Source organism: Phascolarctos cinereus, unplaced genomic scaffold, assembly GCF_003287225.1.
Source record: "Phascolarctos cinereus isolate Bilbo 61053 unplaced genomic scaffold, phaCin_HiC Scaffold_726;HRSCAF=1367, whole genome shotgun sequence".
In the NCBI taxonomy this organism is placed as follows: Eukaryota; Metazoa; Chordata; class Mammalia; order Diprotodontia; family Phascolarctidae; genus Phascolarctos; species Phascolarctos cinereus.
Window position 1 is genome coordinate 279,034,495 of NW_027556098.1, and position 10,537 is coordinate 279,045,031.

General features: G+C 33.5%; 1 pseudogene; it reads right to left on the minus strand.

The window, feature by feature from the left end:
- Positions 1–379: 379 nt before the first annotated feature.
- LOC110218124 (small nuclear ribonucleoprotein E pseudogene) lies at positions 380–607 on the minus strand (annotated as a pseudogene).
- Positions 608–10,537: the final 9,930 nt, after the last annotated feature.

Consider the following 10,537-nt stretch of genomic DNA (forward strand, 5'->3'; position numbering starts at 1 on the left):
AGCAAAGCCTATCATAGTTCATCATCACACAATGTTGCTATTACTGTGTACAATGTTCTCCTGGTTCTGCTCATTTCACTCAGCATCAGTTCATGTAAATCTTTCCAGTTTTTCTGAAATCTTCCTGCTCATCATTTCTTTTTTTTTTTAATGAAGAATTTGTTAATATAAACACACCCCAGAGCAACCCATTTATTGTTATAATACCACAAAAGAAAGATCAAAATGACATGAAAAACATGTAGCTGGCTTTTGAACCCCAGAGAATATATTAAGAAAAAAAAGTATTGCATTTTGAGTGTCTTCTAACTTCACTGACCATATACTTCTAGTTGGAGACACTTTGTAGTAGAGTAATGTTATCTCCTTTTAGCATGATTCAACCAAGTTGTTTCCTTGACTTTGTTTTAGAGTAAATCTCCTCTACATCATCTAATACAAGATTCATATACTCATTGAAACCAATTATGCAGCCCTCTATTTGCATATTTACTTGCTTATATAGACACACCTGAATTAGGGACCAATTTTGGAGATACCTGAAGATAAGGTCGATGGGTTGCACCATCACCTTCTGCACATTTTGGCCCTGGCTGCAGTGTGCCATGGTGGGAACATACAATGAGAGCGCTGGGCCTGGCATACCTCAGGGAAACCACAAGCAGAACCACCTGCTCATCATTTCTTATAGCACAATAGCATTGCATTACATTTCACACACACCACAACTTGTTTAGCCATTTCTAGTTGATGGTTATTCCCTCAATTTCCAGTTCTTTGCCACCATAAAAAGAATTGCTATAAATAATTTTGTACAAATAGATCCTTTCCCCTTTTATATGATCTTTTTGGGATACAGAGCTAGTAGTGGAATTGATGGATCAAAGGGTATGAACAGTTTTTATAGCTTTTTGGACATAGTTCCAAATTGCTTTCCAGAATGGATGGATCAGTTCACAACTCCACCAATAACGCAATAGTGTCCTGATTTTTCCCACATAGCCAACATTCATTATTTTTTTCTTTTCTGTCATATTAGCCATTCTGATAGCTATAAGGTGGTACCTTAGAGTTGTTTTAATTTGCATTTCTATAATGAATATTGATTTATAACATTTTTATAGACTATAGATAGATTTCATTTCTTTATCTGAAAATGACTTGTTCGTATCCTTTGACCATTTATCAATTGGGGAATGATTTGTATTCTTACAAATTTGCATCAGTTCTCCATGTATTTGAGGAATGAGGCCTTTATCAAAAACACTGACTGCAAAAACTATTTCCTAGCTTTCTGCTTTCCTTCTAATCTTGGTTGCATTGGTTTTGTTTGTGCAAAACCTTTTTAATTTAATGTAATTGAAATTATCCATTTTGTATTTCATAATGTTCTCTACCTTTTCTTTGGCCACAAATTTTTCCTTTCTCCATAGGTCTGACAAGTAAACTATTCCTTGCTCTCCTAATTTGCTTATCATCTACCTATTTTAGCCTTATCATAGTATATGGTGTGAGATGATGGTCTATGTTTAGTCTCTGCCTTACTATTTTCCCGGCAGTTTTTTTTTTTCAAATAGTGAGTACTTATCTCAGAAGGTAGAGTCTTTGGGTTTATCAAACACTAGGTTACCATGGTCATTTACTACTGTGTCTTGTGTACCTAATCTATTCCACTAATCTACCACTCTCCTTCTTAGCCAGTACCAATTGATTTTGATGATCGCCACTTTCTAATATAGTTTTAGATGTGGTATGACTAGGTCACCTTGCTTTGCATTTTTTTTCATCAATCCCTTTGATATTCTTGACCTTTTGTTTTTCTAGATGAATTTTGTTATTATTTTTTCTAGCTCTATAAAATAACTTTTTGGCAGTTTGATTGGTATAGCACTGAATAAGTGAATTAATTTAGGTAGAATTGTCATTTTTATTATATTAGTTTGGCCTACTCATGAGCGACTGATATTTTTCCAATTGTTTAGATCCAATTTTATTTGTGTGAAAAGTAATTTATAATTATGTCCATATAATTCCTGGGTTTGTCTTGGCAGGGAAACTCCCAAGTATTTTATATTGTCCACAGTTATTTTAAATGAATTTTTTCTTTCTATTTCTTGCTGCTGGACTTTGTTGGTAATATATAGAAATGCTCATGATTTATGTGGGTTCATTTTATATCCTGTGACTTTGGTAAAGTTGTTAATTATTTCAAGTAATTTTAGTAGATTCTCTAGGATTCTATAAATATATCATTATATCATCTGCTAAGAATGATAGTTTTGTTTTCTCATTGCCTATTCTAACTCCTTCAATTTATTTTTCTTTTCTTATTGTTAAAGCCAATATTTCTAGTACAATATGAATAATTGAATAATATTGATGAATAATATTCTATTGAATAATAGTGGTGTTAATGGGCATCCTTGTTTCACCTTTGATTTATCGGGAAAGCTTCTAGCTTATCCTCATTACAGATAGTGCTTGCTGATGGTTTTAGGTAGGTAGTGCTTATCATTCTAAGGAATGCTCCCTTTATTCCTTTGCTCTCTAATGTTTTTAATAGAAAATGGTGCTGTATTTTATCAAAAGATTTTTCTACATCTATTGAGATAATCATATGAATTTTTTTGTTTTGTTATTGATATGGTCAATTATGTTATTAGCTTTGCTAATATTGAACCAGCCTTACATTCCTGTTATAAATCTCATGTGGTCAATAACGCATGATATTTGTGTTGTATTGCTGTAATCTCTTTGCTAGTCTTTTCTTTTTTTACATCAAAAATCATTACAGAAATTGGTCTATAATTTTCTTTCTCTGTTTTGGCTCTTCATGGTTTAGGTATTAGCACCACATTTGTGTCAAAAAGGAATTGGGTAGGACTCCTTTGCCTATTTTCCCAAGTAGTTTATATTTTATTGGAATTCATTTTTATGTAAATGTTTGGCAGAATTCATTTGTAAATGCACCTGTCCCTGGAGAGCTTTTCTTAGGGAGTTCATTGATGGCTTGTTTAGTTTCTTTTTCAAAATGGGCTTATTTAAGTATTTTATTTCTTCTCCTGTTAATCTGGGCATTTTATATTTGTGTAAATATCCATCTCATTTCAATTAGGTTGTCAGATTAATTGGCATACAGTTGAGCAAAGTATCTCCCAGTTATTGCTTTAACTTGGTGATGAATTCACCCCTTTCATTTTTTGATGCTGGTAATTTGGTTTTCTTCTTTATTTTTTTTAAAAAATTAACCAATTGTTTATCTATTTCATTTTTTTTCATAAACCCAGCTCACAGTTTTATTTATTAGTTCAATGATTTTCTTACTTTCAATTTTATCAATCTCCCTTTTGATTTTCATTATTTCAATTTAGTTTTTAATTAAGATTTTAAAATTTGTTCTTTTCCTAGTTTTTTTTAATTGCATGCCAATTTATTGATCTGTTCTTCCTGCATTTTATTAATCTAAGTTTTTAGACATACAATTTTTCCCCTCACGAATGCTTTGGCTACATCCCATAAATTGTGGTATGTTGTCTCATTGTTGTCATTCTCTTTAATGAAATTATTGATAATTTCTATGACGTCCTTTGACTCACCCATTCTTTAGGATTAGATTATTTAGTTTCTAATTAATTTTCATTCTATTTTTCTATGGCCCTTTATTGAAAGTAATTTTTATTTGCATCATGATCTGAAAAGTACGCATTTAATATTTCTGCCTTTCTACATTTGATAGTAAGGTTTTTATGCCATAATATATAATCAATTTTTGTCTAGGTGCTATGTACCACTGAGATAAAGGTATATTCCTTTCTATCCTCACTACATTTTTTTCAAGAGGTCTACCATATCTTACTTTTCTAAAATTCTATTTTCTTCCTTAATGTCTTTCTTGTTTATTTTATAGTTAGATTTATTTAATGCTGAGGGGGAAAGTTAAGATCCCCTACTAGTATGGTTTTACTATTTTCTTTCATAACTAATTTAACTTCTTTTAAAAATTGGATGCTATCCCATTTGATTCATATATATTTAGTATTGATATTACTTCATTGTCTATGTTACATTTTTGAAAGATATGGTTTCCTTCCCTCTTTTAATTAGGTCTATTTTTTGTTTTGCTTTTGCTCTGTCTGATTGCTATTCCTGCTTTCTGTACTTCCACTGAAGCATAATAGATTATGATACAGCCTTTTGGCTTTATTCTCTGTGTCTCTCTGCTTCAAATATGTTTCCTGTTACTAACATATTGTAGGATTCTAGTTGTAAATCCTCTGCTGTCTGTTTCTATTTTATGCATGAGTTTGTGCCATTCATATTCAGGTATGATTACTAACTGTATATTTCCTTCCATCTCCTATTTTCCCACTGTTTATATTTCTGTCTGTCTGTCTCTCCTTTTCTCCTGTCCCTTCTTACTAGTGTTTTCCTTCTGACAACCACCTCATTCAATCTGTCTTCCCTTCTATCAGCCCTACCCCCTTTACTTTTACTTTTCTCCTCCTACTTCCTTATAGGGCAAGATAGATTTCTATACCCAACTGAATATTCATGTTATTCCCTCTTTGAGTCAAAAAGAATGAAAGTGGGGTTCAAGTGATGCTCACCCTATTCCCTTCTTTCCCTCTACTGTAATAGTTCTTTGCACCCCCTCATGTGTGATAATTTACCCCATTCTACTTCTCTCTTTTCTCTTCTTTCAATGCAATCCTCTTTCTCACACCCCATTTTTTTTTGTATAATCACATCAAATTCAACTCGCAGCCATATGTTCTATCTCTATATACTCCTGCTAACTGTCCTAATAAGAATACAGTTCTTAAGAGTTATAAACACCATCTTCCTGTATAGGGATGTAAATAGTTTAAGCTTACTGAATAACATTTTTTTTCTTTCTTGCTTACCTTTTAATGCTTCTCTTGGGTCTTGTATTTTAAAATTGTATTTTCTATTTAGCGCTTCTTTTTATCAGGGATGTTTGAAAATCCTGTCCATTTTTTCCCTTGAAAGATTATGCTCAGTTTTGCTGGGTAGGTAATTCTTGGTTGTGATCTAAGCTCCTTTGTCTTCTGGAATATCATATTCCAAGCTCTCTAATCCTTTAGTGTAGAAGCTGCTAAATCCTGTGTAATCCTGACTGTGGCTCCTCGATTTTTCAATTGTTTCTTTCTGGCTGCTTGCAGTATTTTCTCCTTGACCTGAGTATTCTGAAATTTGGCTATAGTATTTCTATAATATTTATTTTGGATTCTCTTTTAGGAAGTGATCAATGGATTCTTTGAATTTATATTTTACTCTTTGGTTGTAGAGTATCAGGGCTATTATTTTTTGAGCATGGATCTCAGGTAGTACAATAATTTTAAAATTATCTCTCCTGGAATTGTTTTCAAGGTCATAATTTTCTAAATAAGATATTTCACATTTTTTTTCATTCTTTTGATTTGTTTGGTTCGTGATGTCTCATAAAATTTTTAGCTGTCACTTGAATAATTCTTATTTTTAAGGAATTATTTTCTTCTGTTAGCATGTTTTTCCCTCCTTTTTAATTTGGCCAATTTGAATTTTTAAGGGGTTATTTTATTCAGTGCATTTTCACACATCTTTTTCCATTTTTTGTGTGTCCTTTGCCAAGCTGTTGATTCTTTTTTCATAGTTCTATAGCATTACTCATTTCTTTTCCCAATTTTTCTTCTATCTCTCTTACTTGATTTTCAAAATCCTTTCTAAGCTCTTCCAGAAGTTCTTTTTTTTAGGTTTGGGACAAATTCATATTTCTCTTTGAGGTTTCACATATAGATGTTTTGACATTGTTGTCCTTTTCTGAGGTTTTTTTCTTTATAATCTTCTTTGTCACCACAGTAGCTTTCTATGGTCAGGATTTTGTGGTGGTTGTTTACTCATTTTCTAGCCTATTTAATGGCTTTTACAGTTTAGCTCTGCTCCTGGCATTCAGGGAGCACTGTCTGAAGCTTCTTCCACCAGGTTGCAGGGGACTGGCCACTAGTTTACTGGCCTGTTTTTCTCAGGACTCTGGGCCTGGACACTCACCTGCTGTGCTGAGGTTGTAGGGCATTATACCTGCTGCTCCAGGGGCTACAGGCTACACAGATGGGCCATTCTGCCACTGGTCTGCTGCATAGGCTATGGGGCCTTGGTTGCTGACCATTGCTGGGGCTAGTGTCTTCTTCCTTCCTTTCCCAGACACTACCTGCACTGGTCCATGCTCCCCACTCACCTGAGTAAGACAGGTCTTTCCTGCAGTCCTAAATTTATTGGGCTGGAAAACTATTTTATCCCTTCTTTTTGTGGGCTCTGCTGCTCCAGAATTTATTTTGAGGTGGTGTTTCAAGTTGTATAGTGGGGAACTTTAGAGAGCTCAAGCAAGTTTCTGCCTTTGCTCTGCCATCTTGGCTTCATTCTGCCAGGTACTTTTCTAAAGGCCTGGGGTTACAAAAAAAGGCAAAATACAATTCCTACTCTCAAGGACCTTGGAGTCTAAATAAAGTGACAACATGCAAGCAACTATATACAAATAAGACATGTACAGGGTAAATTAAGGGCAGTCTCAAAGGGAAGGCACTAATATTCAGAAAGACTGGGAAAATCTACTATACAAATGGAATTTTGGATTGGATTTAGAGGAAGCAAAGGAAACCAGAGTCAGAAAAATATCTGGATTCAAGGAGACGGAATATCTTATAAGAGTAATAGCAGGTAGGCCAGTATTACTGGATCACAGAGTATTTTAGGAGATAGTAAGGTTTAAGAAGACTTAAAAGGTTGTGGGGGTAGGGGAAATAGACTATGAAGGGCTTTGCTTATTAAATAGAGGATATCATATTTGATTTTGGAAGTAATAGGGAGCCATTAGATTTCATTGATTTGAAACATGAAATTGTCAGACATATATTTTAGGAAGATCCTTTTGGCAACTGAGTGAAGGATGAACTGGAGTGGGAAGATATTTGTGGCAGGGAGTCCAAACAGCAGGCTATTACGGTAGGCCATATGTGAGGTGATATGGGCCAGCACCAGGGAGATGGAAGTATCAGAGCAGGGAAGGAAACATACACAAGTGAAGGTGAAATCTACAGGCCTTGGCAGCAGATTGGACATGGGAGCTGAGAGAGAGTGAGAAATTGAGGATGATACTTAGGCTACCATCTTAAGTGACTAGGAAGATGTCAGTGACCTCTATAGTAGTAGAAAAGTATGGAAGTGTAGAGACTTTAGGGGGAAAGATGAGTTCAGTGGTTTGCCTCTTCATCTTCATAGGCTACCTGGGAAGTCCCTTGTCATTTGAGCAAAGGCTGCAAACTCCAACTTGAAAAACAAAACAAAAGAAAACATTGACCTACTTGGAGATAATGTACTACTAGTGGAAGAAACCCTAGTAATCAGTTAATTTATTCTTACAAGTAACAGACTGCTTCTTAACCTTCTTTTTGGAAAATGATGTAGTTCAAAAGTATATGGGCATGGGATTTAGAAACTGGCTTCTTGAGCTTTGATTTTCCATTGACTTTCTATGTTGCCTCAGGCTAGACACTTAACCTTTACCTCCTTCTTGGTAAAATGGAGGTAATAAAGCTTACCCTGCAGAACTATGGTGAGGATTAATTTTGTCAATGTTTGCAATACACTGAAGATTGTAACAGTAAAGGACTTTGATGAATCTGAAAGTGTTTCATAGGTTTTAAAATTCCCATCACTTTCCTTTCTTTCCCCAATACGCACTGAATTTTTTATTTCTGTCAGATTTTACATTTTCCTGTTTTTCTCAGTTCTACTTAGCTCCTGATAATTTGATGGGAGAGGTAAGAAATATGTGGACATTAAGAAACATGGTCCCCATAGCTGCTGTTTGTGTGAGATTTTTCCAAAAGTGCCCTTGACTCATTATCTAACACTATTACATGTGATTTGTATCCCTCAACTCAAATAACAATCAAATGGGCAAGTCATCTTTATAAATCAAACTAAAAGTAAGAGTAACTAATATCTTTTTTTAAATTTTAAAATTCATTTTAAATTTAAATAGAAAATGAGAAAAGAAAAAAAACCTGCCATCTACGTAGCAGAACATGAGAGGATTTAATATAAAACAATAAATTTCCATTTCAGGAAAGTTGATATGGTAAATACTACATACTGTTTTCAAAGCTGCCCAGCTTTTCTTTGCTTCCTTATAAGTTTTCTTTTGTTCTCTGCTGTGCATTTTTTCACTCCACCCCCACTCTAAAGAAGGGTACAATTAAGTGAGCAACACACACACATATATACACACATACATAAAACATATACATATACTATGGTTATTTCCACTTGTCATCTGTTTCTCTGAAGGTGGAGAGCATCTTTCATCATAAATCCAAGTCTTTCCATAAGATAGCAAGACAGTTTTCTTTGATAATTACTTGAAATGTGATTCTTAGGATTTTTTTTTGATCATGGATTTAAATTAATCCAAAAATTCTTTAAGTCTTTAATTCTTTAATTCTCTTTCCTCAATCTATTTCTCAGGTCAGTTGTTTTTCTGATAAGGCTACAGAGAGATCAAGAAAGATACGGACTGAGAAAAAAGCCATTAGATTTGGTAATTAGGAGATTATTAACAACTTGGAAGAGAATGGTTTTTATGTATTGAAGAAATGGGAAGCCAGACTGCAAGAATGAAAAGAAAAGGAAGTCGAGGTACTTCTTGGCAACCTTCTCAAAAAGTTTAACCACAAAAGGAAAGAGAGATATTGGATTATAGTGAGTAGGGATGGATAGATCAAGTGAAGCTTTTTGGGTTTTTTTGAGGATATGGGAGACAGTAGATGTGATTGTAGGAAGTAGGGAAAAAGGTAGTCTAATTAAAGATTACTGAGAGAGTGAGAATGATACAGGGGGCCATCTTTTGTAGAAGACTGAATGAAATATAAAGAAAATTAGAAGAACATGTAATATATTACTTATAAGACTTATGGATTGATGAATAATTTATGAATAAGTAAGAGAGAGAAAAAAAATTAGGTGTAAAACAGATAATTTCAATTGCAATAAATTTTTTAAAAAAGTCTTTGTACACATAAAGAAAAATATAGCCAAGATAAGAAAAAAAGCAGAAAATTGGGGGTGGGGAATAAACAGTTTATCAGATATAGGTCTCATATCTAAATGAAGAACTTTGTCAAATCTATAAGAATATAAGTCCTTCTCCAATTGATAAATGGTCAAAAGTTATGAACAGGCAACTTTCCAATGAAGAAATCAAAACAATTTATAGTCACATAAAAATGCTCTACATTATTTATAAGAGAAATGCATATTAGAATAACCTTGAGATATCATTTTTTACCTACCAGATTAGCTAAAATGATAGAAGGGGGAAGTGACAAATGTTGGAGAGGATGTGGAAAAATTGGGATACTAATTCATTGTTGGTGGAATTGTGAATTGATCCAATCATTTTGTAGAACAATCTGGAACTTTGCCCATAGAGCTTTTACCTTTATACACACTTTATGTATCATTATACCTTTGACCCAGCAGCATCAGTACTAGGCCTATTTCCAAAGATGATTAGGGAAAAAAGGAAAAGAATCTATATGTTCTAAAATGTTTATAACAGCTCTCTTTGTGGTTTCAGAGAACTGATAAATAGAAGTATGTACAGAATAATTTTATACATGTATGCCTATTTGTGTCTAATGATAACCATCTGCTGGGTGGGAAAGAGGGATGAAAAAATAAATTTACAAGATAATTTTGTTGTGTACTTGAAAGGAATAGTAAATTGTGCATAGTAGATTTGCAATTTCACATACAATCATCTTTTTTTTTTATCACAGTATGTTATGGAAATGCTTGTTTTATTCTATAAATTAAAAATAAAATATAATAAAAAACTAGTTTAAAACATGTTCTCCATAGTCATTTTCCCTCATTTATTATCTTATTCCATTCTACATTTCCCCTGCTCAATTCTGTTAATACTAAGTTAGGAGGGCCCACAGTCATGACTAAATCTTGAAGTGTAGGTTATTCAAATCTCTTGGAAGAATAGCAATTGCAAAGTAAGATTCTAGCTAATGCCCTTGCTTTTATAAGTGAATTTTAAAAAAAATGATGTGGCCAAAGTTTCAGACGTGAGTTAGAGAAGACATCAATAGTTCGGATATTTTATAAAATATCTTAAATCTGCAAAACTATCAGAGATATCAACAAAGAAATACTCTTGATAAATTTCCAATCCTCATAATTAACAGATTAGGTCTTTGAGCAGACTCTTTTACAGTCTTTTGCAAATTGGCCTCTATTCTCAGTGAAAGCCAGGAAATTTGATAGTATGCACATAGGAGAAAATCACAGGTCTTAAACTTTTCTAAATCTTAGAAAGATTTTTTTTTTGTAGTGCAGAGACTCCATTTTAGAAGAAATGATTGATTGACTGATTTTTCACAGTAGTTCTATTCCTGTTATGTTCCCATGAAGGGGCCTTTTCTTAATTGAATGGCCAAGTAGTACTTACTGTGTTAAATGCATTGAGCAA